At 37.8% G+C, this 7500-nt stretch overlaps 1 pseudogene; it reads left to right on the top strand.

Annotated features, from left to right (window-relative positions):
* The first annotated feature begins 7126 nt into the window (after positions 1–7126).
* Positions 7127–7270, top strand: LOC133758988 (U2 spliceosomal RNA; annotated as a pseudogene).
* The last annotated feature ends 230 nt before the right edge of the window (positions 7271–7500 follow it).

Raw genomic sequence — 7500 nt, 5'->3', positions numbered from 1 at the left:
AAAAACAAATGTTCTCTGATTTAAATATGCATGTATTTTAAAAAATATAGGGAAGAAACACCCATCCTTTCAAATTTGTCTATAGCATGCAAATCTAAGTACATTCACTTAATTAATCAGTCATAAAACAAATATTTATTGAGCCCCTGAAACTAATGTTAGGTACTATGTGAGTCATTGGAAATGCAACAGTGAATGAAGCCAACAAAGACTCTGCCTTTATACAACTTAGATTCCAGGGCTTGTGTTTTCAACCTTTAATGTGCCTAAGAATCATATGGAGATACTGGTAAAGTAGAGATTCTATTTCCAGAAGATCCTGGGATTCTTCGTCTGTAACAAGCTTCCATTTGATGCCCCTGCTGATGGTAAGAGAAGCATATTCTGAATTGCAAGGTTCTAGGTTTAAAAGGAGAGAATTTTAGAAAATACAAACATTTATCATTCACAAATTGCTGTACTGTTATTTGTAACTTGTCTCCGGCCTGTACTGGTCACTGAACCCATCTGTCCTGAGAGGCCCCGGACTGCACACTTGGCCAATAAGAAAATTAATTTTATGTCTTCCTCTGGACACCAAGAGCTAGTCAAGCAGCCTACAATGCCCACACCCTTTAGCATCTGGACAGTCTGTTCACACCCAGTGACCTCTCTAATTAATTCATAGGTCAAGGCTTGTGAGTCAGCCTTCCCTCAGGGGTGTGATCTTGTTTTACACTTCAAAGTTCTATCTGACAGGTATCAAAGGTGTGGCTAGATCCTTGGAGCTAAACTTGAGTCTTCTCTGTTCTTACAGTTTAACTCTTTCTTGTCCACTATTTCTAGTTATCTGTCAATGATGAGAGAATAGAAAGGAAGAACAAAAAGCTAAAAACTCCCTTATGTTTATGTTTTCATTTGTATTTTCCTTGTTTACCCTGGACAGCAATCTGTTTGCATGAGAATGTTTCACAAAGTAGGTTAGTTCTACACAGGCCCAGTGGCTAGGGTTCAAAATTCTAAGCATTCAGATTGCCTGACACTTGTCAGTGATGTAAAATGGTCAAGGTTACAGGAATGTTACTGCTAGAAAATCATTCTAATGAAATCATTGGAAAAGCAATAAAAGGTATCTATAAGAGAAATCACAACATTTTTATAATAGTAAACATTTAGAAGAGAAAAACCCCCCTAAATATCTGTAGTTTTGTGTTGCTTCTGTGAAAATCATTTCAAATGTAGAAGCTTTAGTACTTCAGATCTCTTCTACAACTCTTGTGATCAGAAAATTCCTTTTCATGACTTTATTTTTTTTATCTCTACGGGTTGCCCACATCCTTCTTCTTGTGGCCCCTTCCATGTTAAGAACATCTCTTTCAGTCTCTTCTGGCATCACACTGTCTTCTCTTCTCACTCTGAGACCTGCATTCCTTTGTTAAGCTCTAATATGATTATATCTGGTGCATCTGAATAGTCCTGGTTAATATCCCTACCTTGCAGCCTTAATATTTAAAGATTAATATCCTTACCTTAGTCACATCTGCAAGGTCCCTTATTCCATCTATGCTAGCATTCACAGGTACTATAAATTAAGATATATTTGGGAGACTGTTATTCTACTGCTTATAGTATTGAACTAGATGAAGGCGTTAATTATATTACATAAATTCATGAAACATTATACAACAATTAAATGTATTCCATACCCTTAATGAAAATCTATACTTATCATAGTGATTCAACATTTGTTCAAAAATTGAACACCAAGTTCCCCACTGGAAAGAAGGCAAAGAGCTGTGACCTAGCTCTCTAGCATCTTATGTCCTATTTAAGGAAGCAGAGAGTGAACATGCCAATTAAGAAATGGTAATTTAAACTGGTAAGAAGTGCCAGAAAGCAACTAAGGGAGGCAGAGAGGGAGAGACCTCATATAGGGAATCAAGGAAGACTCTCTGTGGGGTTTAAATTTCAGCTAGGCCCTGATGAACAGGAGTCACCCCATGTGTGGACCAGAGAGAAAAACTCTCCAGAAAGAAAGGAAAAGAACTGCTGAGGCCAGTGAGAGCTTGCTGTGTTGTCAGAACTAAGGATGGTGTTTCTGGGCATAGAAGCAAAAGGTAGGTAGATCAGGCAGGCAGAAGAGAGGGATACTGGGGTACATAGGTGCTGGGGCTTGCTATACCCCATACGTCTTCTTTCTTACACAGGCAGTCACAACTTAGTGTAGAATCCTCAAATATTGGTTTTCCTGGCATTTTTTTTTTTGAAGCTGGAGTAAGAGTGGGGGAATTGTAACACTCTCCATGTCAATAAGGGGGAGGAGCAGGATAACAGATAATCAGAAGGCAGGGATTATTATAGTCCTGTCTAGGTTTGATAATACTAAGTGAGGTTGACTGACCTAACTGCCTGTGAGCCCATCTAACGACTGAGACTCCAACCTCTTTCATAGATTGGGGATACAGATGGAGATACAAACTAGAAAAAAAAAAAAAGACTGGAAGGAAATATACCAATATGTTAGAAGTTTTATCTCTGATTATGATTATACACAATTTTTCTTCTGTACGCTTTACTCATTTTCCAATTTTTCTAAAGTGAATACGTGTGAATACTTACATGCAGTGAAGTAATTAAAAAGTAAGATATTATGTTTTAGCATTGTGACGTTTAACAGTAGCCTTTCTATTAACTTAATTGATTTTGGTTGTAGAGAGATGGGGCTATAACATAGTTTTCATAGTAAAGACTACAATCACATGTGGCTCAACTGTGTAGATTAAGCTGTAGAGCAGGTTAAGTTCCAAGACCTCTAGGACATAATTATGACTTCCTCTTTCTAGGCCAATTATCTTTCCACTAAAAATATAATGTCATAAAATTTTTTCATATTCATATTTGTTCAGTTTTCCCAAATATGGTATTGTAGAGAAATAACTTTTCAGACACATAGGCTGAATGGTAGTTCAAATGGGCTCCCCTGTGTCTGGATTATATATGTGCATTGGCGTTCTTTGACAAATTCCCTTTGTCTGACCTGATTTCATTTTTTAAATTTATGTTTGAGAACACTTAGGGAAATACTATACCTGTGTTGTGTATGTGTGTGTGTGTGTGTGTGTGAAAGGCAGAATAAAAAATCATTAGAAGGTAAATTCATTTGTCAAATTCATAGTCTTAGAGCTGCTCAGACAGAAGCCAGCTGAACTGCTCATCTACCTCCTCTGCTGGAATGAGAGAATGAGGAGACGGCAGGAAAAACCCTTCAGAGGGTAGAAGACCCTGAATAACCCTTTATATTTCAAATCTTTAAAGTTCCTTATAAGTTCTAACCTCCCTGAAGGCAGTGGACTTTTATTTACTCTCTTAGAATAGCCTGATTTGTCCTCCAACTCACATGTTTACTGTTTATCTAGTTCATAGCACTAAACCTTGCACCCATACCATGGATATATTAGAAGAAAGAAATACAATTCCTAATATATCAAAAATGGAAAATAAGAGATAGTAAAATAATGCACTCCACTTCAAAACAAATAATGTAGAAACATGGTACACTTATATACACATATATTTTTAAGAATTTGAGAACATTAAAGTATACATTCTGATATATTAAAAGGTTTATATTAAAAACCAGGACAAAATTCTGAATAATCCACACTTCATTCATTAAAAAGTTCTGTGTTCCTTTATGTCTGTTATCTCTAGGATTTGACGAACTTTGTAGTCAAATTCAGTGGAATATCAGTGATGGAAGAGAAAATGATAATGAAAAATTAGTGTTCATTAGCCATGAAGAAGGATAAGAAGATCAGAATAAAAAGACTTTAGGATAAGCATTGACTGCATATCAGATTTTTTTTCTTGCTTTAAAATAGATGTGAGGGATTAGTTTAAGCTTCATGACGGTACTAGTGTTTTATAAAACAAACTTCAGTTGAGCAATGCACTACTTAGTAAATGGACTATTTCTAATAAATCACCAAGATATGTGGCTGCTAGATTGCAGACAACAAATTTACACACAAGGAGACAAAGCCCCGCAGACACTTTTATTGCAGATGTTCTCACTGGCAGTGCCAAGCTAACAAACAAGCAAAAAATGTGAGCATAATCACAGCCTTGCTCAACAGAGAAAGGAGAATTGATTTGAGCGAAGCCCCATTGTAACTCATGGCGTGGTGCAGGTGGGGGTGAGGCACAGAGCTACTCTCTAAGCAGGACTGTAGATCAGGTTCCAGTGCAGGAATCACAGCCTTGTTATGGGAAGTTTTGGATGTGACTGGTGGATATTAGGTTGTGTTATCTTCTGGTTGAACAATAGAATAGTTCTAAGTCCTGAGGTCAGTATTAGGGAGTTGGTCTTAACTCTCACATGATGTTGGACTTCCAATTTTTTCTCAGATGGTTTTCTCATTGGTTATATGTGGTGCTATGAACTATGTTTACTATACAGATTTTTCTAACATGTTATTTGTGTTTCTTTATGTTTATCTAGAAAACTAATTTGCATTCTTTAACTGTAGGACACTATTGTTGAGTTTAATTTCTGATAAATGGAAATGGAAAGCTCAAATGTGCAGAACAAGGATGTGAAACTTTCTCAGGCTCAGTGTAACTGATCATAGGTGCATGACTGCTTCACAAAAATTCGCTTTCTTTTTTTTAAGAACCCTTTCCTGTGTGAGGATTATATTATCTCTGCCCATTTGAACCCAGGGTTAGCCAGGGATGTTACCTTATTCAATAGGATACATAGGGAAGAGAGTAACATGTGCTACTTCCAAGCTGGATATTATGAATTGGTCATGTATCTTTCCTCTGTTACAAAGGGTAGAGTGTCTGAGATAGAGGAGGTCACATCAGCTTGAGTCCTAGCAGGCTCATATTTAAAGTGGTTAATTGTCATGTATTATGGGAAAGAAATAATCCTTAGTCTTAAGCCTCTGCAATTTGGTATTTACTGTGGTAAAGCCTAACCTCCCTTGACTACTGCACCTGCATTCTAGGAATAGGCAGTAGTTATGATTTCTTGATATGAATAGAAAATTAGAATTTTAAACTTTTAAGAATTGCCTCTCTTTTCTCTAATTTTCAGTTAAGCACCATCATTTGTTCATAAATGTGTATATATAACATCTCCACCTACATGTTATAGGTTGAGTTATTTTATGATTAGGCAATAGAAGCACAGTTCTAACTTCTGAAGCCAGTATTTGGGAGTTGGTCTATGTAGATGGATAGACAGACAGATAGATAAACAGATTCTCTGCTAATTCTCGTATCAGCAACCCAGTATAGGCACTGAACTCTGGTATGCTTGCAGAATTTAGTTTCTCTTTATTCTGTGATGCCTTTAATCTATTTATCCAATTAATATTTTTTTAGCATTTTTTTTAACTTTTTATTTTTGAACACTTAACTAAGTAACAGATAAACACAAGAAACAGAAGAGTGAAAAGATAGTCTTGATACTTTAACAAGGCTGTGTTGTAATTAACAGTAGCTTTGAAAGGCAAGTATAAGACAGTGTGATAAATACTATGCTAGAGAATTCATAGGATGTTATGGGAGTACTTAGAATGAGCATTGTAAATCCAAGTTTTTGTATTGAGGAAGGCTTTCTAGAGGAAGTTCTGCCTGATATAAGACCTGAAGAATAAATAGAATTGTAAGGGTATATGTGTGTGTGTGTGTGTAGGGCTGGGGAATTAAGTGTGATAGTAGAATACTGACAAAAAGTATCCTAGGGAGAGGATATCACACAGGTGAGGGATAATTGGTTAGCCCAGGTGGGAAATATTAATGGGTTTATTGGAATGAATGAAGTCAGATCACAAGAGAACTCCCAAGCTTTGTTTAAGACTCTAGATTTCATCTTAAGAGACAATGGGGAACCACTGAAGGGTTCTAAGATGTTTCCTCTGACTCTATTACCCTCCTCCCTTGGCCTATTCCCAACTCCTGCTGACACCATAATTCATTTAAAACATGTACAACCCCTTTTTCTCATTATTAAATGAGTGCAATTGAAACCTTCCAAACCTTTCCAGGCAGAGATGGCTGCTTCTCCTCTAACTTACAATTTGTATCATATGTCTATATCTTCCCAAACACACTTCTTTTGTATATATTCACTCTCATACCTTTCTTACAACTTAAATCCTGAAGTCTTGAGAACAAGATCTTGTCCTTCCATCTGTGGATCTTCTGTGACTCTCCGAGTTCTTGGCTCCTGCCTGGTGCCCCGCAAAGTGGCAGCAGGGAGATGCAGAATATGCAGAAGGAAGCAGGAGTCTGAAGATGGACCTGATGTGTAAGGACATTTAGGCACTTACGCTAAATAACCAGGTTCCTCCTGCTTGGTGGAAGGGGGCCCTTACATCAGGGAAGATAAGTTTTGAGAACACTCAGAATGGTCCTTTTCAGAGGAGACTCCTGGCAGGGAAACTCAGGCCTTGGAACTTGCTGCCATTATCCTTCCTGAGTACTCTCATGCCAGCTGGGGTTTCATCTATCAGTTCCAATTCTTGGGACCAATTAGCATGGTTGGGAATACCTGTCTAGACTCCTTAGTTACCCCAGATTGGCTGAGGAGTACAGGTGTCACCATGGCTTTGGAGATGAACAGATATGAAGTTATGCTTTTACTGTGCCATCCTTTGGTTGTGTATGGTAGGCAGAAGTCTGGCATAAAAGCACAGAGCTCCACACCCTGTAGAATTCTTCCCCACCTTGGGCATTGGTAAAACCTGTGAATGTGGTTGGATACATCACTTGTGTGGCTACATTATAAACCAGATGACTTTGAGTTGTATGAGAGAAATTATCCTGGGGTGAGATTGATTTAATCAGAAGAGCCTTTAAAGACAGTGAAACACTGTTGAGATTGTAGTAATGTGCTATGTAGCAAGAATTTATCAATAGAAAGTAATACCCTTTACTTCCCTCCTTCTCTCTCTCTCTCCCTCCTCCCATTTCCCTTGTGCTCTTGCCCCCCCTTGTGTATGTGTGTATGTGTGTGTGTGAAAGAGAGAGAGAGAGAGAGAGAGAGAGAGAGAGCGAGCGAGAGATTGGGAACATTACCTACCTTCTCTGAACCTCATTTTTCTCTTCTGTGAAACAAGTATAATAATATAACCTCATCGCCTCTCGGCCTTTTGGCTAAGATCAAGTGTAGTATCTGTTCTTATCAGTTTAATAATATAATAACCTTATGATCTGATGAAATTCATTGTGATAATTATGCAGAGTACCTGGGAGTTCTTTAATATAGATTAAACCCCATTTCCCATACCCCAGCCTACCACTGCTATCTATGTAAAGGCTTTTCCAGAATAGTCTACTCTGGTTTCCTCTTCAAAGGATGGCAGAATCATTCACTGTGTCTTAGGTGTCATTTGCCCAGCAGCCCGTCTATGGCCATGCTCTGATGAAAATTCCTATTGTAATGCATAACCATGAGGAGTCCAGAAAGAAATTGCCTTGGAAGCATTTGTGTGATTAACATTTCAGCTG

The sequence above is a fragment of the Lepus europaeus genome, chromosome 4 (assembly GCF_033115175.1).
Source record: "Lepus europaeus isolate LE1 chromosome 4, mLepTim1.pri, whole genome shotgun sequence".
Lineage (NCBI taxonomy): Eukaryota > Metazoa > Chordata > Mammalia > Lagomorpha > Leporidae > Lepus > Lepus europaeus.
Note: the sequence above shows the minus strand (reverse complement) of the source record. Positions and strands in the feature narration are given on the sequence as shown.